Here is a 25375-nt window from a genome sequence, read left to right as displayed (position 1 = left end):
CTTCTTTTAGGTTTTTAAGACAGCCCATAATGCATGACAACACAATGAACATAAAAAATTTTAGTCATATAGGCAATAAGGAAACATTTTTTCTTCTTTATGCCAATCATATGAAACTTCAACATTTTCAAATATAGTCATGATGACATTTTGTGTAACCACAAGACTATGGGAATGATGGTAGAGCTACCTTTACAATTACATAGCTTGTGCCATGCTTCTCAGCTGAAAGACTACTGTTTGAAATTACTTGACCTCTGCTATTCTCCATAAATAAACACTGCCTTTGACAGGAAAGTGGATAAACATGAACTCATGGGACTGCATTACACATTTTCATTTGTCGGTACACCAGGTTACAAACACTCCTGTGTTCCACAATAGTCTCTCCTTTTCATTTGCCTTCTTTAGAGGACATTTGACAGTAATATCTCTACTAGAACCTTTATTTATTTATTTTTAATGAAGTTCACATTGGATTGGTGTCGTGACGTAACATGATGCGTATCACATGCATTCTGTCTGCTCAGAATAGTGTCAAAAATGCAGTTATAAAAAAAAAATTGTTTAATTTCAGTATAGAAAGATAGGAACCAAGGTTTGGAAATGAGGTGTTTATATTGGGTTATTCACATTGTTTAGCAACCCACATAGTGACAATACAAAAACTATGGAAATAGTCTCATACCGTGAAAAATGTTACAGGGGCTGTATGGTGAGGAGGAAGACAAGGCAGGCGATCAAGTGGTAAGGAAGGAAGGAAAGAAAGAAAGTGGGAGGCTTTAATTAATTCTGTCATTTGAACCCTCTGAAAGAAATGATTCTATTGCCTCCTTTTTTTCCCCTCAACCCCCTTCTACAAGTCTTGAGAGGTTTTTGGTCAAGTATTGTATTAGACACACAATTCATTAATCCTTTTGTTGCTCCACATTTGCACCACTTATCAAGGATACACATGAACTATGGCAGTTGAGTTGAATGATTGATATATAAACTGTAACATGCCATTTTAATAATCGTTAACTATCTCATGATGAATTCACTGCACAGGTGTTTGTCATTTTTTGTTTAAATTGAAAGCCATGCTCACTTACATTTATTTTAGTTTTGTTACTTAGCTAGTTTTGTTGTTGGGCTCAATGTCTGAAGTTGAATTACGATGTTGTATAGTTCTCATATGAAGAAAACTGAAATTTTTTTGAGGACTGTGTGATTTGTTAGATAACTTCAATGACAAAATAATAATACTGAGTCCTTTTTTGCTTCTGTAATATAAAATTCTCAGCTAACTGGTTCAGCAATAATAGACAATTTCCACGTGAATACGTATTTTATGTGCTCACATGAGCTACAAAATTCCAACTTTGTTACATCTGCACAAAATATGTTTACTTTTTACAAAAGGCTCCACCAGACTGCCACCTTGCAGTTGATTTTTCCACAAAGTGCAAGAGAGAATAGAGCACATTTGGCATGTACAAAAAATGATGAAAACTCGGTGGAATTTCATGTCTTTATTGTACTGGGCTTAATTTTACTTTCAATATTGGTGATGTGCGTAAGTAACACATTGTAATACCATTCTGAATAAATATTCTCTTTCAATTTGAGTACACTGGACATCCTTTCAAAAAAGTTACTGAAGGTGGTTGCTTTCGGGTGGGGGAAGAATTAATGTGACATTTATGAGATGTCTAAATTAAAGGCACATCAAAAAATGATAGAAGTATGTTTGGCTCGAATGGCACTATGTAGTTGTTGGACAAGATCCAGTGCAGGCTGTCTTTGGAACTGATGTATTTATTCACCTAGGGATCATCTCACGGTGATGTAAGATTTGTTATCACAGTACATTGAAAATAAATAACTCTAATATACACACACATCCAGGATAAAAGTATGTGTCACGAGGATAGGACAGGTGGTCAGTTGCGGCCTCGCTGAAGGAACCATCCTGGCTTTTGCCTGAAATAATTTAGGAAAATCTAAATTAGGATGGCGAGACAGGAAAACCCTGTCTCCCAGAATATGAGGTCAGTGTCTTAATGACAGCAGTGCCTTGTTCTTTGGTCCCTGTTGTACAGTGTGCTTCTTATCATAAACAATTTGCACCAGATAACTTACAATACAAAACATAGTTTTGCGCTGTACATACTATGGACACCTAATGGTGACTCCAAGATCACAAATGTGCATGTCTACAGGTCCACCCCTCAGTCCGTCTGGAAAACTGAGCCTAGTCAGCATCCTCCACTGATAGTGAGATGTTGAGCTCAGGAGAATGACAAGACTTTAGTATCCTGCACTGTAGAACTTGGCGCATTTGCTTTTAAAAGCATTACATTGTGATCACGTACCAGGTGGTTATAGTTGAAGTGCAGCTGCTCACAAGAGGTACAGCGTGGGCTGTAATTATTGCATGGCACCAAAACTTGGTAGGTATTTTAATGGGTTAATGTGGAACCAGTTTATGCTGGGAAATTAAACAGTTCCAGTTTTGTCCACCCAGTGCAAATCTGGCGCTGTGAATGCAAGAAAGATGTACAGAAATGTTTCTGTAAGTAATGTATTAGGAACAGTACACGGGTGGAAAAGTTCAAATGAGTGAGAAAGGCACAATGTTGATGTTTGTTATTAACTGCTGTTTACAGAACTTATTCAGTATGAGCACTGGAGATGTTGACAGGATGTTGCATCTGTACAACAGTTGCTCACAGCAGTTTCAGTGGGATCTGAGTAACCTATTCCCTATATACAGGCCTTCAGATCAGGTAGGGATCGAACATGTCTGTGGTAAACACATTCTTTTATGGTAGATAGTCCCAGAGCCAAAAATCACACGGGTTCACATCACCTGATCTGGCAGGCCGTGCATCTAAAACCTTTGGAGAAAACACATTCATGGAAGGTTGCATTAAGCAGATTTTTCACTGTTCTAGCAATGTGATGTGTAGCCCCATCTTGCCTGAAAACAGTGGTTTCCATACGGTTGTACTCTTTCAAATCAGGAATCATGCAGTAAAACGAGGTCTCAATAATGTGCAAACATTACGGTACACCTGACAGGTCCTCTAGTTACATTCTCTTCAAAGAAGAGCAGACCAAGAATAAAGATGCTTGTGAATCCACACAACACAGTCACATAAAGCGAGTGCAGTAGTTCTTTGTGTACAATATATGATTTAACAGAGCCCCTAATTTTGCAGTTTTGTGTATTCGGTACACCATGTTGTGTAAAATGTGCCTCGTCACTCGATAGAATATTGCCGGCCACACTTAAACTTCCGTCTGTGCTGGAAACCAAAGAACAATGTCAGAAGTTGCTGTTGATCATGAGGTTTGAATTTCTACATCTTGCCGGATCTTGTACGGGTACCATTGTAATACAGCCTGCAGAATTTTCTGTACTTTTGACCCTGAGGAGGACAATTCTTGCAACACTGCACAAAAATTAGCTCTATCGGGGGCACGTGCTGCATGGTCAGTTATAGCAACAGTAACCTTGTCAATAACTTCCACCAGGATAGGACGCCTTCCTCTTCCATCTGCTACCCAAGCTGACCCGTGTTTCCGAATTTCATTATCATATTTCTTAAACCATTTAATGGAATCTGGCCTCTACTAAAACCTTTCACTCAGTGATACTCTCTCAGTGCAACACTGTAATTGCTGCCATTCACGTAAAACAGTTTCACTAACAGCACATGGTCTCTGTTCTTGATAGCCATCTGTTCACTCATGTTATAGCTTGTCAAATGACAGCAAGGATGTCATACTGCCACTCAAACTGCATACAGCACCAGATTTGCACCTGGTGGCCATAAATGTAATTATTTTTTTTCCCCAGCATAAATCCGTTCCGTATAAACACATTAGCATATTTACCAACTTTTGCAACCATACAATAATTACAGCATACATTGAACCTCTGAGGAACCGCACTTTAATTATAACCACCCAATATTATAATGTGAGAGGGTGTTCTTGTCATTCCCTTTCATTAATAACCACTGTTCTGAATCTTCTAAATAATCTTTAATTGTGTAGCAGGAGAAGTTTATGTCTCTCAGAAGTTCAAGAAGGGATTCATTCAACGTACTAACTACGTTTGCTTTCTAGACTCCTTAAGTGCATGCATGGTGCTGTGGCCTCTTACTGAAAACGAAGTGCGCACCTTTCACATTTGTTAGGACAGCAGCACTGTCAAGGAAAGCGCTATTTCTGTATGAAATTAGTATGGCGGTATTTCAATACCACATTGAATACTGCTTTTGATCTGACATTGAATGTACCAGATGCATATGCCCACACTACTACTAGTACTGAACCTACTTGGTTCCTTGGTTAGAAGCATGATTTCTACAAACTTCAATTTTCCTGTTGTTTTTGTTGCACAGGCTCTTTGAAATACCTGTCATTGCATTTTCTTTAGTAGCAGTTGTTGCTAGGTATATGGACCAACGTCCGCACTGAAGACAATTCTGTTCATATTTCAGTGTTACTGATCCACTGAAATACCATGCCTGTGAGACGAGGAACATCCTCAGATGCTAAATGAAAGGCATTAGGTTAGACCAAGGTTTCCCAAACTGTGTTCTGTGGAATTTTGGTGCTTCGTGGGAAGTGAGTAAATGATCCAAGAAAAACTATTTAGAACATGGAATTTTGTGTTTCTGACATTCTGACAAAATCAATTGCAAATTTTTAAAAATTTTATTAAGATTTCTGTGTTATTAGGTAGGATTTAAAATTGAAACAATCACAAAATAAAACAAATTTTATTCATTTTTTTAAAAATTTTGTTAACCTTCAGCACAAACAATGTGTTCCATCAAAGTACTAGGATTCTAAAGATTTCTGTCAGAGAAAAAGTGTGGGAACCCCTGAGTTAGACTTTATGTTGCTGCCGTTTGTCTTTCATTGGATTGTGCCAGTGGAATAAAAAACTCTTTCTCAAAAAATGAAGTTGAGCCCTCACCTCTTGTAACTACCACAGCTGTAGATGAATATGTCTTGTGTGGGTTTTACAATTTAACACCAGAAAAGAGGTTTTATTTGTAGGCTGCTGAATGAGGTCTTTAAAACTGAGTAGCTATTCATTTGTGTTTGCTGACTATTGTAGACTGTGAGGGTAATAAGATTTCAACATTGTAATGCCATTATACACATTAATGTATTTTATCTTATACAGAGCTTCTTGCAAGGTCCTGCGGCTAAGAAGTAGTCTTACACATCGACAAGCAGTGATGTCTGGATATGGAGTGCAGATTGTGATGTGCACTGTGAATGGAAGAGTTTGGACAAGAACTGCCTGAGGTGTTTCACTTTCCTCTATGTGTGAAACATTGCAGGGAAAGTCCACAGAAAATATGTTTCAGGTAACATTTCCCATTGGACTGGTAGTAGTTACGTTGAACAGTTTTATGATGGTTAAAACTTAAGCTAATTTTCTGTCGAATTTGCAACTTTTGTAGCAGTTTGTAAACAGGTTTTTATGGTACAGTGTGTCAAATAATTATTCAAAAGAGAGGTTAACAGGAGTTTTGAAATATGTCTTTTTTTTAAGTAATTTAAATGACACCTGATAAATTTTGATGCAAGGTGAATATTGAGGATGCAACTGATTGCTGTTCTCATTTCTTGTTTTAGCACCTAAGCACAGCTGTTTTGGATAATCTCCAGATCGTTATCGGATGTGTGCTTGGAACTGAAATACAAATGCCTGAAATTCCTGTCCCTCAAATTAACCCTCAGGGCAGATTGGCTGGTAACTATATGCATGACACTACTGTTGTTTTTTGTTGTTATTGCTATTATTATTATTATTATTATTATTATTATTATGAGGTGCATCCAGAAAATGAGTTCCATTTGGTAATAAACAAAAAACAAGAACAGATACGGATAAATTATTTAGTGGGAAAAGCTATGAATCCAAACTGTCTTTCTACATAGCTCACACCATTTTGTAGGCAATTGTCATAGTATGGCACAAGTTTTGTAGCTTACCTCATAGGATGATGCCAACTGTGTGGTAATATGTTCTTGGAGTTTGTAATCATTGTTGAATTTTTTTGCCTCCAAAGAACATTGTCAAGCACATAAAGAAATGAAATTGCTAGGGGTGGGGTGAGGGCTATATGGAGGATGTTCAGTCTGGCTCCAGCCAAAGTCCAGTAAGAGTTGTCATTGTTCACAGTGTGAAATGAAACAGTACCATTTGTGAGCTTTCTATGGTTCTTTCTGTACGGCATGACACATCATAAGCAAATCGCAGTAAACATTTGCAATGATTATCCCACCTTATGGTAGAAAAATGCACCTGTAGAATACCGTGTCCATCCCAAAGGGCTGTGACCATGACTTTTAGAGGTGTCAGAATTTGCTTGGTTTAAGACTTTACCAGTGATGCAGTGACCCCCCCGCCCCTCCCCCATTCCATTGTTGGATTGTGAGGGGTTTCATAAGCAAACGAAGTCCCTTCTCTTGTCACTGCTTGCTTAGAAAATCATCACTATTGTTGTTGTTACATGTCAAGAAATCAAGAGCACTGCTCAGACATTATAAGGGTTTTTTTCCACACAAGAAACACAATTTTCCAAAATTTAGTTTTTCAGAAACAGTTTCATGAACAGGTGATTGTGAAATGTGAGATAAGTTCTTAGAAAGATTTGATCTCTTAACACATGGCCAGTAGAGTTGTGTGCTGACTACATGCCTCTCCATATCCGCATCCAGCATCACCTGTGGGCTGAGGATGACATAGTGGCTGGCCATTACTGTTTGGCCTTCATGTTCATGGCCTGTTGAGGCAGAGGTTCCCCCACCACCTTCTGTCAGTGGATACCATCAGTGGTTTTCCTTCATGAGTCCTTCAACTGCACAAAACAGTTTATCATTTTAAAAAATGCCAGCCCACTTCATTCATAATTGTGCACTTGATTTCTTCCTTCAGTGAAGTGCCAAACCAATCTCATTACCATTGAATCATTCATCTGATTTTTTACACCTACATCTATACTCCACAAACCACCACAAAGAGCATGGCAGAGGGTATGTCCCATTGTACTAGTTATTACGGTTTCTGGCCATTCAGTTCACAGATGGAGCTTGAGATGAATGAGAGTTTGAATGCCTGTGTGCATGCTGTACTTATTCTAATCTTGTCGTCATGACCCTTACGTGAAGGGGTTGCAGTATATTCCTAGAGGCTTCATTTAAAGCCAGTTCTTGAAACTTTGTTAACAGACTTTCTCGGGATAGTTTATGTCTATCTTAAAGAGCCTGCAAGTTCAGTTGCTCCAGCATCACTCTGACACACTCTCAAGGGTCAGTCAAACCTGTGACCATTGGTGTTGTTCTTCTATGTTGTTGTTGTTGTTGTTGTTGTTGTTGTGGTCTTCAGTCCTGAGACTGGTTTGATGCAACTCTCCATGCTACTCTATCCTGTGCAAGCTTCTTCATCTCCCAGTAACTACGGTAACCTACATCCTTCTGAATGTGCTTAGTGTATTCATCTCTTGGTCTCCCTCTAAGATTTTTACCCTCCACGCTGCCCTCCAATACTAAATTGGTGATCCCTTGATGCCTCAGAACATGTCCTACCAACCGATCCCTTCTTCTTGTCAAGTTGTGCCACAAATTTCTCTTCTCCCCAATCCTATTCAATACCTCCTCATTAGTTTTGTGATCTACCCATCTAATCTTCGGCATTCTTCTGTAGAACCACATTTCGACAGCTTCTATTCTCTTCTTGTCCAAACTAGTTATCGTCCATGTTTCACTTCCATACATAGCTACACTCCATACAAATACTTTCAGAAACGACTTACTGACACTTAAATCTATACACAATGTTAACAAATTTCTTTTCTTCAGAAACGCTTTCCTTGCCATTGCCAGTCTACATTTTATATCCTCTCTTTCGACCATCATCAGTTATTTTGCTCCCCAAGTAGCAAAACTCCTTTACTTCTTTAAGTGTCTCATTTCCTAATCTATTCCCTCAGCATCACCCGACTTAATTCGACTACATTCCATTATCCTCGTTTTGCTTTTGTTGATGTTCATCTTATACCCTCTTTTCAAGACACTATCCATTCCGTTCAACTGCTCTTCCAAGTCCTTTGCTGTCTCTGACAGAATTATAATGTCATCAGCGAACCTCAAAGTTTTTATTTCTTCTCCATGGATTTTAATACCTACTCCGAATTTTTCTTTTGTTTCCTTCACTGCTTGCTCAATATACAGATTGAATAACATTGGGGAGAGGCTACAACCCTGACTCACTCCCTTCCCATCTACTGCTTCCCTTTCATGTCCCTCGACTCTTATAACTGCAATCTGGTTTCTGTACAAATTGTAAATAGCCTTTCGCTCCTTGTATTTTACTGCTGCCACCTTCATAATTTGGAAGAGATTATTCCAGTCAACATTGTCAAAAGCTTTCTCTAAGCCTACAAATGCTAGAAATGTAGGTTTGCCTTTCCTTAATCTTTCTTCTAAGATAAGTCGTAGGGTCAGTATTGCCTCACGTGTTCCAACATTTCTACGCAATACAAACTGATCATCCCCGAGGTCAGCTTCTACCAGTTTTTCCATTTGTCTGTAAAGAATTTGCGTTAGCATTTTGCAGCTGTGACTTATTAAACTGATAGTTCGGTAATTTTCACATCTGTCAACACCTGCTTTCTTTGGGTTTGGAATTATTATATTCCTCTTGAAGTCTGAGGGTATTTCGCCTGTCTCATATATCTTGCTCACCAGATGGTAGAGTTTTGTCAGGACTGGCTCTCCCAAGGCTATCAGTAGTTCTAATGGAATGTTGTCTACTCTGGGGGCCTTGTTTCGACTCAGGCCTTTCAGTGCTCTGTCAAACTCTTCATGCAGTATCATATCTCCCATTTCATCTTCATCTACATCCTCTTCCATTTCCATAATATTGTCCTCAAGTACATCGTCATTGTATAGACCCTCTATATACTCCTTCCACCTTTGTGCTTTCCCTTCTTTGCTTAGAACTGGGTTTCCATCCGAGCCCTTGATATTCGTGCAAGTGGTTCTCTTTTCTCCAAAGGTCTCTTTAATTTTTTTGTAGGCAGTATCTATCTTACCCCTGGTGAGACAAGCCTCTACATCCTTACATTTGTCCTCTAGCCATGCCTGCTTAGCCATTTTGCACTTCCTGTCAATCTCATTTTTGAAATGTTTGTATTCCTTTTTGCCTGCTTCATTTACTGCATTTTTATATTTTCTCCTTTCATCAATTAAGTTCAGTATTTCTTCTGTTACCGAAGGATTTCTAACAGCCCTCGTCTTTTTACCTACTTTATCCTCTGCTTCCTTCACTACTTCATCCCTCAAAGGTACCCATTCTTCTTCTACTGTATTTCTTTCCCCCATTCCTGTCAATTCTTCCCTTATGCTCTCCTTGAAACTCTGTACAACCTCTGGTTCTTTCACTTTATCCAGGTTCCATCTACTTAAATTCCCACCTTTTTGCAGTTTCTTCACTTTTAATCTACAGTTCATAACCAATAGATTGTGGTGAGAGTCCACATATGCCCCTGGAAATGTCTAACAATTTAAAACCTGGTTCCTAAATCTCTGTCTTACCATTATATAATCTATCTGAAACCTGTCAGTATCTCCAGGCTTCTTCCATGTATACAACCTTCTTTTATGATTCTTGAACCAAGTGTTAGCTATGATTAAGTTGTGCTCTGTGCAAAATTCTACCAGGGGGCTTCCTCTTTCATTTCTTCCCCCCGATCCATATTCACCTACTACGTTTCCTTCTCTCCCTTTTCCTACTACCGAATTCCAGTCACCCATGACTATTAAATTTTCATCTCCTTTCACTATCTGAATAATTGCTTTTATTTCATCATACATTTCTTCAATTTCTTCGTCATCTGCAGATCTAGTTGGCATATAAACTTGCACTACTGTAGTAGGCATGGGCTTCATGTCTATATCTTGGCCACAATAATGCATTCACTATGCTGTTTGTAGTAGCTTACCTGCAGATATATTTTTTTATTCATTACCTACTCATGCATTACCTCTATTTGATTTTGTATTTGTAATCCTGTATTCGCCTGACCAAAAGTCTTGTTCCTCCTGCCACCAAGCTTCACTAATTCCCACTATATCTAACTTTAACCTATCCATTTCCCTTTTTAAATTTTCTAACCTACCTGCCCGATTAAGGGATCTGACATTCCACACTCCTGATAACGACGTCCTCCTGAGCAGTCCCCGCCCGGAGATCTGAATGGGAGACTATTTTACCTCCGGAATGTTTTACCCAAGAGGACGCCATCATCATTTAACCATAGAGTAAAGCTGCATGCCCTCAGGAAAAATTAAGGCCGTAGTTTCCTCTTGCTTTCAGCCGTTCGCAGTACCAGCACAGCAAGGCTGTTTTGGTTATGTTACAAGGCCAGATCAGTCAATCATCCAGACTGTTGCCCCTGCAACTACTGAAAAGGCTGCTGCCCCTCTTCAGGAACCACACGTTTGTCTGGCCTCTCAACAGATACCTCTCCATTGTGGTTGCACCTACGGTACGGCTATCTGTATCGCTGAGGCATGCAAGCCTCCCTACCAACGGCAAGGTCCATGGTTCATGAGGGGGTTGTTCTATGTATACATTCAATATCCCCTTTTAGTCCTTTTGGTGCAGGTCCCACACACTTGAGCAATATTCTAGAATGGATCGCATGAATTATTTGTAAGCAATCTGCTTTGTAGACTGGCAGCACTTTTCAGTATTTTACCAATAAACCAAAGTCTACCACCTGTTTTACCCACAATTTAACCTATGTAATCATACCATTTCATATCCTTACAACAGGTATTTGTATGAATTGGCAGGTCCCAACAGTCACTCTTTGATATTATAGTTATAGAATACTAAGTTTTTTCATTTTTGAATAGTGTACAAAGTTGCCAGTCTTTGCACCACTTTGAATTCTTAACAAGATCTGACTGAATATTTATGCAGCTTCTTTCAGACAGTACTTCATTATAGGTAACAGCATCATCTGGAAAATATCTGAGCTTACTATTAATATTGTCCGCAAGGACATTTATATACAACATTAACGCCAAGGTCCCAATACACTTCCCTGGGGCACAACCTGAGTTAGTTCTACATCTGACAATGACTCTTGATCCAAGATAACGTGCTGTGTCCTCCCTACCAACAAGTCCTCAATGAAATCACAAAGTTCATTTGATACGCCATATGATAGAACTGTTGACAATAAGTGCAGGTGTGGTACTGAGTCAAATGCTTTTTGGAAATCAAGAGCCACGGCATATACCTGACTGCTTTGATCCAAAGCTTTCAGTATCTCATATGACAAACGTGGGAGTTGGTTTTCTCGTGATTGATGTTTCGGAATACATGCTGGTTAGCATTGAGGTGGTCGTTCTGTTCAAAATATCTCATTATGTTTGAGCTCATAATATTTTCTAAGATTCTACAACAAATGTCTGTCTAGGATATTGGATGGTAATTTTATGAACCATGTATAATGCCATTCTTGTAGACTGTTGTGCCCTGTGTTTTTTTTTGCAAGAACAGGCCATAGTTTTTTGTTCAAGGGATCTACAGTAGATTATAGTTAGAAGAAGGGCTAACTCAGCCACAAATTCAGTGTAGAATCTGATGGAGATTTCATCGGTCCCTGAGTTTTGTTTGCGCAAGTTTTAGTTTCTTCAGCTTCCCAATGAAGGACTCAGGACATTTCATTGAGAAGGTGAAGAAACTAAAACTCGCACGCCGAATGACATCCTGGTCAGCTTTGATGTTGTTTCTTTGTTTATGAAGTGCCACTCGGGGACACTCTGGAGCACATCGGTTCCATCTTTCTGCAAGACGTCATAAAGTTCTTTCATGCGTGTCTCACCACAAGCTGTTCCACGTGGAATGGCAACTTCTACAAACAGCTGGAAGGCATCGCCATGGGTAGTCTTCTGAGTCCAGCGGTGGCCAACTTCTTCTTGAAACACTTTGAAGCACAGGCCCTGGACTTGGCATGTTGTAAGCCTAAATTGTGGTACAGCTACGTCGATGATACCTTCGTCGTGTGGAGCCATGATGAAGAACAGCTCGGTGACTTCCTAAGACACTTGAACAGTCACCATGCCAACATAAAATTTACTATGGAAGTAGAGAAGGACAAAAACCTACCATTTCTAGATGTGCTGGTCACAAGGGTTGGTGAAAACCTGGGACACAGCGTGTATGGAAAACCGACACACACGAACTGATATGTGCACAACTATCAAATCGCCACCCAAGCTAGAAAAGATGGATGATGAAGACGCTCATAACGTGGGCAATACGAATATGTGAGCCACAGCACCTCATTCATGAAATACAGAGCAGAGGTACTCCACAAATGATATTAAAAGTATAACAGAGCCAAACACTCGGCAAAGTGACAAATCAGAAAAAGAAATGTCGAGTACGGCCTTTCTGCCATACATTCCCAGAGTGACAGACAGAAATGCCCATATATTGTGCAACACGGCGTAAAGACTATCTACAAACTGAGAAAGAAAATCAAAGTGTGTCTCAAATCAGCAAGGGAGGAAAGGGAGCCACTTGCAATGCCAGGAATGTACCGCATACCTTGCACGTGTGTGCAAAGTTTATATTGGAATGACTGGACGATCGATCAACACTAGGATTAGAGAACGTAAACAACATTGCAGGTTGGGGCAGGTGGAGAAATAGGGTGTGGCAGAACCCACGCTGTGTGAGACCGGCCACATAGTAAAATTCGCCAACACGGAAGTTCTGGCTGTAGAGAAGAACTATCACACCTGCTTGTTCAGAGAAGCTGTAGAAATACACAAGCATGAGAACAGTTTCAACAAGAAAGAGGAAAGCCTCGAGGTAAACGGATCCAGGCTTCCTGTGCTGCAGCAAACGACCATCACACGCAGCAAGAGACCCACACTAGAAATGACCGCAGAGAAGACCTCGGACGTTGGTGCACCAGGTACTTACAGTCTGCGGCCACGAGCTCGGCTCCAGTCCACCACCAGCAATGGAGGGTGAAACTTTGACAATGCCAGCCACTTATTCTGGCGAAACGTCAGAAAAATCATCAGATGAACATTAGCCAAAGAACCCGAGACAGAAGCCAACAGGCAGTTAGTCATTGAAAGCTACACACATTGCTCTTGACAGCCAAATGTGTTTCATTCAGCACCTCTTTATCTGTAGCACTATGCTTTGATTTACACCTACTGTGCAGTAGTCTGTTTCTTCAGAAGTTTCTTTACAGTGGATGTGTACCAAGAAGGGGGAAGGAAGCTGAAGAAACTAAAACTTGTGCAAACAAAACTCAGGGCTCAATGAAATCTCCATCAGATTCTACACTGAATTTGTGTCTGAGTTAGCCCTTCTTCTAACTATAATCTATGGAACCATAGTCTCCCTATATATATATATATATATGAAAGTACTGGCAGGTCGACAGACACACAAACGAACACAAACATACACACAAAATTCAAGCTTTCGCCACAAACTGTTGCCTCATCAGGAAAGAGGGAAGGAGAGGGAAAGGCGAAAGGATGTGGGTTTTAAGGCAGAGGGTAAGGAGTCATTCCAGTCCTGGGAGCGGAAAGACTTAGCTTAGGGGGAAAACAGGACGGGTATACACTCGCGCGCACACACACACACACATATCCATCCACACATATACAGACGCAAGCAGACATATTTAAAGACAAAGAGTTTGGGCAGAGATGTCAGTCGAGGCAGAAGTGCAGAGGCAAAGGTGTTGTTGAATGACAGGTGAGGTATGAGTGGCGGCAACTTGAAATTAGCGGAGATTGAGGCCTGGTGGATAACGGGAAGAGAGGATATGTTGAAGAGCAAGTTCCCATCTCCGGAGTTCGGATAGGTTGGTGTTAGTGGGAAGTATCCAGATAACCCGGACGGTGTAACACTGCGCCAAGATGTGCTGGCCGTGCACCAAGGCATGTTTAGCCACAGGGTGATCCTCATTACCAAAAAACACTGTCTGCCTGTGTCCATTCATGCGAATGGACAGTTTGTTGCTGGTCATTCCCACATAGAATGCATCACTGTGTAGGCAGGTCAGTTGGTAGATCACGTGGGTGCTTTCACACGTGGCTCTGCCTTTGATTGTGTACACCTTCCGGGTTACAGGAGTGGAGTAGGTGGTGGTGGAAGGGTGCATGGGACAGGTTTTACACCGGGGGCGGTTACAAGGGTAGGAGCCAGAGGGTAGGGAAGGTGGTTTGGGGATTTCATAGGGATGAACTAAGAGGTTACGAAGGTTAGGTGGACGGCGGAAAGACACTCTTGGTGGAGTGGGGAGGATTTCATGAAGGATGGATCTCATTTCAGGGCAGGATTTGAGGAAGTCGTATCCCTGCTGGAGAGCCACATTCAGAATCTGATCCAGTCCCGGAAAGTATCCTGTCACAAGTGGGGCACTTTTGTGGTTCTTCTGTGGGAGGTTCTGGGTTTGAGAGGATGAGGAAGTGGCTCTGGTTATTTGCTTCTGTACCAGGTCGGGAGGATAGTTGCGGGATGCGAAAGCTGTTGTCAGGTTGTTGGTGTAATGCTTCAGGGATTCCGTACTGGAGCAGATTCGTTAGCCACGAAGACCTAGGCTGTAGGGAAGGGACCGTTTGATGTGGAATGGGTGGCAGCTGTCGTAATGGAGGTACTGTTGGTTGTTGGTGGGTTTGATGTGGACGGACGTGTGAAACTGGCCATTGGACAGGTGAAGGTCAACATCAAGGAAAGTGGCATGGGATTTGGAGTAGGACCAGGTGAATCTGATGGAACCAAAGGAGTTGAGGTTGGAGAGGAAATTCTGGAGTTCTTCTTCACTGTGAGTCCAGATCATGAAGATGTCATCAATAAATCTGTACCAAACTTTGGGTTGGCAGGCCTGGGTAACCAAGAAGGCTTCCTCTAAGCGACCCATGAATAGGTTGGCATACGAAGGGGCCATCCTGGTACCCATGGCTGTTCCCTGTAATTGTTGGTATGTCTGGTCTTCAAAAGTGAAGAAGTTGTGGGTCAGGATGAAGCTGGCTAAGGTAATGAGGAAAGAGGTTTTAGGTAGGGTGGCAGGTGATTGGCGTGAAAGGAAGTGCTCCATCGCAGCGAGGCCCTGGACATGCGGTATATTTGTGTATAAGGAAGTCGCATCAATGGTTACAAGGATGGTTTCTGGGGGTAATGGATTGGGTAAGGATTACAGGCATTCGAGAAAGTGGTTGGTGTCTTTGATGAAGGATGGGAGACTGCATGTAATGGGTTGAAGGTGTTGATCTACGTAGGCAGAGATAACGTTCTGTGGGGGCTTGGTAACCAGCTACAATGGGGCGGCCGGGATGATTGGGTTTGTGAATTTTAGGAAGAAGGTAGAAGGTAGGGGTGCAGGGTGTTGGTGGGGTCAGGAGGTTGATGGAGTCAGGTGAAAGGTTTTGTAGGGAGCCTAAGGTTCTGAGGATTCCTTGAAGCTCTGCCTGGACATCAGGAATGGGATTACCTCGGCAAACCTTGTACGTGGTGTTGTTTGAAAGCTGACGCAGTCCCTCAGCTACATACTCCCGACGATCAAGTGCCACGGTCGTGGAACCCTTGTCCGCCGGAAGAATGACGATGGACCGGTCAGCCTTCAGATCACGGATAGCCTGGGCTTCAGCAGTGGTGATGTTGGGAGTAGGATTAAGGTTTTTTAAGAAGGATTGAGAGGCAAGGCTGGAAGTCAGAAATCCCTGGAAGGTTTGGAGAGGGTGATTTTGAGGAAGAGGAGGTGGGTCCCGCTGTGACGGAGGACGGAACTGTTCCAGGCAGGGTTTATGCACATCATTAGCTACCTACACAAGTTCACCACAGGATCAACATAGCCCAGCTCTAACCAACCCTTTTTCGCCTTTTTCCACACCAGATCTCCATTTGCTTTCTAGTTTTACCTTTATCTCTCCCCATATATTTTTATATTTATTTGAATTTTCATTTCAGCCTTGTGTTCCACTTTCCACCTTCTAGTACCATGTCACCCTCACAACACCTCCACAACGACCCCATTAAGTTTTATTTACATTCCCTCCGCAAACATGCCTTCGCCCTAGCCAGATTACACTCCCATATTTTATTTTCTCAGGCTTGTCTGACATTTGGCATCACCCCCAAAGGCCTCACACTTAAAGTTCCCATCTCTGGCTGCAACCCTTCTTTCCATCAGTCCCTATACCAGTTCCAAACCGAACAATCCATTGCCCTCACCCACCTAATCCTTCACCTACACATCCACTCAGCCAATCAACACACCCATCAACTCCTATCCTTAATAAAAGTCCTCAATCTTTCCTCTCCCACATCCACACCGGTTGTTCAGAGCATCCTCCTACTGGCCAACCGCAAATTAGAACAGCATGCCACCCTCCACCTTAAAAAACTATCCAATCTCCTGGTTTCCCACTTCCGGAAAGGCAACTCACTCACCCTTCACAACCTTTCCAGCAAACCTCAACCTCCTCTCATTGCACACAAACCCAGTCTCTCCCATCTACTCAATCTCCCACTTCCAGCTCCACTCCCTCCAAAACCTCAAAATTCCAATCAACACAATCTGGAACCACAACACCCCAATTCAGTAGTTAACCTTTCCTCCAAACCTCTCTCCCAATCCGAAACCTCTGTCCTATCCAAAGGCCTCACCTTCAGCCCCACTCCCAGATTTAACCAAACAGCCCTCGTCAAAGATTTACTGTCCTTCACCCGTACTCTCTGCTGGAAATATCACTTTGCCACGAAGAAAAATGATCCTAATCCTACTCCTAATGATCCAACTCCCCAAGACACTATCCAAATTGAACCATGCCTGGAACAGTTCCGTCCTCCGTCACAGCGGGACCCACCTCCTCTTCCTCAAAATCACCCTCTCCTAACCTTCCAGGAATTTCTGACTTCCAGCCTTGCCTCTCAATCCTTCTTAAAAAACCTTAATCCTACTCCCAACATCACCACTGCTGAAGCCCAGGCTATCCGTGATCTGAAGGCTGACCAATCCATCGTCATTCTTCCGGCGGACAAGGGTTCCACGACTGTGGTACTTGATCGTCGGGAGTATGTGGCTGAGGGACTGCGTCAGCTTTCAGACAACACTACTTACAAAGTTTGCCAAGGTAATCCCATTCCTGATGTCCAGGCGGAGCTTCAAGGAATCCTCAGAACCTTGGGCCCCCTACAAAACCTTTCACCTGACTCCATCAACCTCCTGACCCCACCAACACCCCGCACCCCGCACCTTCTACCTTCTTCCCAAAATTCACAAACCCAATCATCCCGGCCGTCCCATTGTTGTAGCTGGTTACCAAGCCTCCACAGAACGCATCTCTGCCTACGTAGATCAACACCTTCAACCCATTACATGCAGTCTCCCATCCTTCAAAGACACCAACCACTTTCTCGAATGCCTGTAATCCCTCCCCAGTCTGTTACCCCGGGAAACCATCCTTGTAACCATTGATGCCACTTCCTTATACACAAATATTCCGCATGTCCAGGGCCTCGCTGCGATGGAGCACTTCCTTTCTCACCGATCACCTGCCGCCCTACCTACAACCTCTTTCCTCATTACCTTAGCCAGCTTCATCCTGACCCACAACTTATTCACTTTTGAAGGCCAGACATACCAACAATTAAAGGGAACAGCCATGGGTACCAGGATGGCCACCTCGTACGCCAACCTATTCATGGGTCGCTTAGAGGAAGCCTTCTTGGTTACCCAGGCCTGCCAACCCAAAGTTTGGTACAGATTTATTGATGACATTTTCATGATCTGGACTCACAGTGAAGAAGAACTCCAGAATTTCCTCTCCAACCTCAACTCCTTTGGTTCCATCAGATTCACCTGGTCCTACTCTAAATCCCATGCCACTTTCCTTGACGTTGACCTCCACCTGTCCAATGGCCAGCTTCACACGTCCGTCCACATCAAACCCACCAACAAGCAACAGTACCTCCATTATGACAGCTGCCACCCATTCCACATCAAACGGTCCCTTCCCTACAGCCTAGGTCTTCGTGGCAAACGAATCTGCTCCAGTCCAGAATCCTTGAACCATTACACCAACAACCTGAAAACAGCTTTTGCATCCCGTAACTACCCTCCCGACCTGGTACAGAAGCAAATAACCAGAGCCATTTCTTCATCTCCTCAAACCCGGAACCTTCCACAGAAGAACCCCAAAAGTGCCCCACTTGTGACAGGATACTTTCCGGGACTGGATCAGATTCTGAATGTGGCTCTCCAGCAGGGATACGACTTCCTCAAATCCTGCCTTGAAATGAGATCCATCCTTCATGAAATCCTCCCCACTCCACCAAGAGTGTCTTTCCGCCGTCCACCTAACCTTCGTAACCTCTTAGTTCATCCCTATGAAATCCCCAAACCACCTTCCCTACCCTCTGGCTCCTACCCCTGTAACCGCCCCCAGTGTAAAACTTGTCCCATGCACCCTCCCACCACCACCTATTCCAGTCCTGTAACCCGGAAGGTGTACACGATCAAAGGCAGAGCCACGTGTGAAAGCACCCATGTGATTTACCAACTGACCTACCTACACTGTGAAGCATTCTATGTGGGAATGACCAGCAACAAACTGTCCATTCGCATGAATGGACACAGGCAGACAGTGTTTGTTGGTAATGAGGATCACCCTGTGGCTAAACATGCCTTGGTGCACGGCCAGCACATCTTGGCACAGTGTTACACCGTCCGGGTTATCTGGATACTTCCCACTAACACCAACCTGTCAGAACTCCGGAGATGGGAACTTGCCCTTCAGCATATCCTCTCTTCTCGCTATCCGCCAAGCCTCAATCTCCGCTAATTTCTAATTTCAATTTGCCGCCGCTCATACCTCACCTGTCTTTCAACATCATCTTTGCCTCTGTACTTCCGCCCCGACTGACATCTCTGCCCAAACTCTTTACCTTTACAGATGTCTGCTTGTGTCTGTGTATATGCGGATGGATATGTGTGTGTGTGCGAGTGTATACCTGTCCTTTTTTCCCCCTAAGGTAAGTCTTTCCGCTCCCGGGATTGGAATGACTCCTTACCCTCTCCCTTAAAACCCATATCCTTTTGTCTTTCCCTCTCCTTCCCTCTTTCCTGACGAGGCAACCATTGGTTGCGAAAGCTAGAATTTTGTGTGTATGTTTGTGTTTGTTTGTGTGTCTATCGACCTGCCAGCACTTTTGTTTGGTAAGTCTCATCATCTTTCTTGTTTTTTATATATATATATATATATATATATATATATATATATATATATATATATATATATATATATATATATGGTTATAATAGAAGGAAACATTCCACGAAGGAAAAATATATCTAAAAACAAAGATGATGTGACTTACCAAATGAAAGTGCTGGCAGGTCGACAGAAACACAAACGAACACAAACATACACACAAAATTCAAGCCTTCGCAACAAACCGCCGCCCCACCAGGAAAGAGGGAAGGAGAGGGAAAGACGAAAGGATGCGGGCCCCAAGGGAGAGGGCAAGGAGCCACCCCAGTCCCGGGAGCGGAAAGACCCACCCTAGGCTCTTTCCTGGTGGGGCGGCGGTTTGTTGCGAAGGCTTGAATTTTGTGTGTATGTTTGTGTTCGTTTGTGTTTCTGTCGACCTGCCAGCACTTTCATTTGGTAAGTCACATCATCTTTGTTTTTAGATATATATATATATATATATATATATATATATATATATATATATATATATATATAAATATAATAGAGGGAAACATTCCACGTGGGAAAATATATTTAAAAAGAAAGATGATGAGACTTACCCAACAAAAGCGCTGGCAGGTCGATAGACACACAAATAAACACAAACATACACACAAAACTCTAGCTTTCGCAACCAATGGTTGCCTCGTCAGGAAAGAGGGAAGGAGAAGGAAAGACAAAAGGATTGGGTTTTAAGGGAGAGGGTAAGGAGTCATTCCAATCCCGGGAGCGGAAAGACTTACCTTAGGGGGAAAAAAGGACAGGTTTACACTCGCACACACACACATATCCATCCACACATACACAGACACAAGCAGACATTTGTAAAGGCAAAGTTGATCTCTGCCCGAACTCTTTGCCTTTACAAATGTCTGCTTGTGTCTGTGTATGTGTGGATGGATATGTGTGTGTGTGCGAGTGTAAACCTGTCCTTTTTTCCCCCTAAGGTAAGTCTTTCCGCTCCCGGGATTGGAATGACTCCTTACCCTCTCCCTTAAAACCCAATCCTTTTGTCTTTCCTTCTCCTTCCCTCTTTCCTGACGAGGCAACCATTGGTTGCGAAAGCTAGAGTTTTGTGTGTATGTTTGTGTTTATTTGTGTGTCTATCGACCTGCCAGCGCTTTTGTTGGGTAAGTCTCATCATCTTTCTTTTTAAATATATATATATATATATATATATATATATATATATATATATATATATATATATATGAGGGAAACATTCCACGTGGGATAAATATATCTAAAAAGAAAGATGATGAGACTTACCAAATGAAATTGCTGGCAGGTCGACAGACACACAAACATACACACAAAAATCCCGGGATTGGAATGACTCCTTACCCTCTCCCTTAAAACCCAAATCCTTTTGTCTTTCCCTCTCCTTCCCTCTTTCCTGACGAGGCAACTGTTGGTTGCGAAAGCTAGAATTTTGTGTGTATGTTTGTGTTTGTTTGTGTGTCTATCGACCTGCCAGCACTTTTGTTTGGTAAGTCTCATCATCTTTCTCTTTTATATATATATATATATATATATATATATATATATATATATATATATTTAAAAAGAAAGATGATGAGACTTACCCAACAAAAGCGCTGGCAGGTCGATAGACACACAAATAAACACAAACATACACACAAAACTCTAGCTTTCGCAACCAACGGTTGCCTCGTCAGGAAAGAGGGAAGGAGAAGGAAAGACGAAAGGATATGGGTTTTAAGGGAGAGGGTAAGGAGTCATTCCAATCCCGGGAGCGGAAAGACTTACCTTAGGGGGAAAAAAGGACAGGTATACACTTGCACACACACACATATCCATCCACACATACACAGACACAAGCAGACATTTGTAAAGGCAAAGCTGCTTGTGTCTGTGTATGTGTGGATGGATATGTGTGTGTGTGCAAGTGTAAACCTGTCCTTTTTTCCCCCTAAGGTAAGTCTTTCCGCTCCCGGGATTGGAATGACTCCTTACCCTCTCCCTTAAAACCCAATCCTTTTGTCTTTCCTTCTCCTTCCCTCTTTCCTGACGAGGCAACCGTTGGTTGCGAAAGCTAGAGTTTTGTGTGTATGTTTGTGTTTATTTGTGTGTCTATCGACCTGCCAGCGCTTTTGTTGGGTAAGTCTCATCATCTTTCTTTTTAAATATATTTTTCCCACGTGGAATGTGTCCCTCTATTATATATATATATATATATATATATATATATATATATATATATATATATATATTTAAAATATATTTAAAAGAAAGATGATGAGACTTACCCAACAAAAGCGCTGGCAGGTCGATAGACACACAAATAAACACAAACATACACACAAAACTCTAGCTTTCGCAACCAACGGTTGCCTCGTCAGGAAAGAGGGAAGGAGAAGGAAAGACAAAAGGATTGGGAATGTTTCCCTCTATTATATATATATATATATATATATATATATATATATATATATATATATATATATAAACTGTAATTGTTTCAAGTGATTGTTGGATGATTAAAGCCTCCACTGATGATTACAGTACGATTGGGGAACTTACTAGTGAACTGACGTTTTCCGTAAAGTCTTCGGTTCCATCAGGAGATTGGTGGGCAATAGGAAGATCCAATTACCATTTTGTGCCCACTTGATACCGAGTCTTACCCAGAGATCTCACAAGCAGCTTCAGTTTTTATCTCAGTGGATTTAAGCTTCTTTTCTACTGTGACAAATACATCACTTCCATTTCCCATTAGCCTATCCTTTCAATATACATGTAAATTTTACCCGAAGATCTCACTGTTATAAAATTCAACCTGCTTTTTGTACCTAGTATTGTTTGAGTTTTGCTGTTTTTTGTGAGCGCTTCAAACTCTGGCTGGCACTTTGTTGCGAGTACTTCTGCAATTAACCACGTTTAAACCTCTGAAATCTTTTGATGAATGCTGACTGATTTAATGATCTTGTATTCACAAAACAAATTACAGATCTAATCTGTTATGCGGTGGGATTTTCAATGAACATAATTCTAAACAGGCACCATACAGTTGAAATAACACAGATTGTACTCTAAATGATGCTATCTCCTTCTCCTTGACTCAACATGACCACATCATATCTGCAAAGTTATGACTCTAATGCTTTGTGGAAAGAAATATTAATGGCACTTGATTTCTGGACATACCTTGTATCATTTATCTTTGCTGCAGACATTTTTGTTTGAACGTGTTGTGAGTTTATTCTTTCCTTTACACCATTTTTCAGCAGCAGAAAATGAACTTTAAAACATGGTGAACAGTTGATGAGCAAAGGTTGACCTGAGTTTGTGACGATTGAGCATCAAGAAGAATTGGTGCCCAAGAGCATCAGATGCAGCATAATCAAATATTATTTTACTAATTGCACCACAACTAATTCTAAGTCACATCTCCAGATTATTTGGAGAATTGCTTCTTATATGCTTGCTCAGTAAGCTTTAAATCGTAGAAAAGTTGTAATTTTACATTAAAATGAAGCCATGACTAGAAAATCACTAAAATAGGTGCTTAGTTTATTATTTTTCAGTGTTTCTTCCTTGGAGAGAAATGTAATTTTAACATTGTTCACCATTGGTCTAGTCCGTTTCACTGCTTTCTGCGAATGATTCATCGATATTGGAAATAGGTATGGTTTACAGTACATGCAAATATTTTTGCAATGTGAATTGTTGACTGTAAATTGCAACAGTTGTGAATATTGTGTGGGATAGATGTAATAGAGCAAAGTCTGTAATTTATGATTTGAGTTATAAATTTTTTTTATGAACGACCATCCAAGTAATGGTTCCTTCTTGCGTCAGGAAGCGTACAGAATTGCTATTTTTCTAACAATATTTATGGGTATTATGTTGCGAACATCTATAAAAAGTTTAACTTTTATCTCAATTATTTGTCTGACATTAATAATTTGCTCAGAGTATCCACCATTGTAGTCAAGTGTAAACTTTTCCATCAACTAGTACCTTATTTCGCAGTCTCAAACAAGTAAAGCACTAAACTTTCTCATTACAAGAGGTAGTACTGACATAGGTCAAATGAAGGCAGATACTGACAGATATTCACTTTTACATAAAGAGGGCACAATGTCTCACGGTAAACACAAGACATATCAAGGATCTTCCAAGTTTAAATGTAGGTGAGAATTTAAGCTCTATGATTAGCAGAAACTTTCCTACATTGCATTGTGACTCTCGGAGAAAAGAAATTAAATAAGTGATAAATGCTAACCAACAATAATCTAAAATAAATATTCTAAACAAATTATCCATTGTAATCACAGATTTACAGTAAATTGTGTTTTTAGTTAAATTTGTTGCTGATAATCCATTACACTTTAAAGCAGTAGTAATTTTCATAACTTCCATCATGCAGATAAACAGTGATCTTCATTGATTTTCAATAAAGCTGAAATTGGTGTGAATGTTGATACAATGAAAATACTCAGTTATGTATTCAGTAATGTCAGATGCATGGAGATAGCAGGAGGTGATTGGCAGTTTTGAACCTACTACTTACATTTAGATTGAGGATAAGTTTTTTCAGTTTTTAGTGCATGTTTCTGTTCTTTATGTTACGTTTTAATCTTGTTATTTGAATGATTGAAGTTAAGATTATCAAAATAGAAAAAAAGGTAAACTGTGTCGAAATACAACCTGAAAACAGAAACAGACTTTAAAAACTAAATGTAAAAAATGAGTCAGAATGAAGATTTGCATATTGTTTTGTCATGTGACATTGTACAGATACTGAGGACGATTTGAAAATAAATGAAATTACACACAACTGGCTTATTTTTAAAATTCTGTTAATGTACCATACATAAAATGATTTTAACAACTAAAGCACCAAGAGCAGAGAGGATAATTTCTAATTTATTATTTATTTATTCATTTATTTTACCTGGCAAGATTAGGGCCTTCAGGCCCTCTCTTACACCTAACCAGGCATACTCAGATTGGACGAATTTCAGTTTGTACAGAACATTAAGGACATATAACAAGTTATACAGTATTAATGTTAAAGAAAAAAATAGAGCTTATAACAGTAGTACAATGATAACTGTAACAATCAAAAAAATAATTATAACAATCAAGAATAATAATAATAATAATAGTAATGACTATGTATATGAAAGTAAACATATTTTCTTTTATGAATGTCAGTCCTATTGCTAGTTGGGAATTTTCTCGTTATGTTCTTGCAGCTTGTGAGTTATTCTCATCGAGCAGAGACATAAGACAATAGAATGGGGTGAAAGATATATAGAAGAGATAGCTAGGTTAGAGGAAGAGAAATAGAATGGTAAAATTCGAAACTATGATGGAGAGGAGAAAGAAAGAGATGAGAGGGGCACAACAATGCTGGCTGTGCCGTCCCTAATATGTAAGTTTTGAGTTCCCTCTTGAATGTTGAGTGGTTCTGGATAAGACGCAGATCACAGGGGAGCGCGTTCCATAGTCATATGGCTGAGATGGAGAATGACACGGAGAAAGATTTTGTGTTATGTAAAGGTACAGCCAAGATGCTAGACGTATCTGATCTGGTATTGCGGTTGTGGAATGATGATAGGTGTTTAATGTGAGAAGATAAGTATTGGGGGCACCAGTGGCTAAGAAATCAATGAAGTAAGCACATCGTGTGGAGATCGCGTGCCTTACGTGGGCGTATCCAACCTAGCTGGGAGTATGAAGGACTGATATGATCATACAACCGTATATTGCACACGTATCTAACGCCAGCATTCATCACTAGCTCAAGGCATCTCGAATTTTCACTATTTGTGCCTTGTTGAACTACATCACAGTAGTAAAGATTAGGCAAGACTAGTGTTTTGACTAATTTTTGTGTAACATGGGTTGGAAATATTTTTCTAAATTTTTGAATTGCATGTATGGAGGAGAGCGATTTCCGGCAAGCTGTGACTGTTTGTTCTTCCCAGTTTAGGTGTTCATCCAAGATTATTCCAAGGTCTTTTACTGTTTTTTGGTATGGTAGTTGGGTACCATTGAGGAGTATTTGAGGGACTGTTTT

At 41.0% G+C, this 25375-nt stretch overlaps 1 long non-coding RNA gene across 1 annotated transcript; it reads left to right on the top strand.

The window, feature by feature from the left end:
- The first annotated feature begins 1983 nt into the window (after positions 1 to 1983).
- Positions 1984 to 24117, top strand: LOC126106613 (uncharacterized). The gene is made up of 3 exons (XR_007523378.1): positions 1984 to 5378; positions 5650 to 5767; positions 22572 to 24117. It is a non-coding gene; the product is annotated as an uncharacterized LOC126106613 (long non-coding RNA).
- Positions 24118 to 25375: the final 1258 nt, after the last annotated feature.

The sequence above is a fragment of the Schistocerca cancellata genome, chromosome 10 (assembly GCF_023864275.1).
Source record: "Schistocerca cancellata isolate TAMUIC-IGC-003103 chromosome 10, iqSchCanc2.1, whole genome shotgun sequence".
In the NCBI taxonomy this organism is placed as follows: Eukaryota; Metazoa; Arthropoda; class Insecta; order Orthoptera; family Acrididae; genus Schistocerca; species Schistocerca cancellata.
Note: the sequence above shows the minus strand (reverse complement) of the source record. Positions and strands in the feature narration are given on the sequence as shown.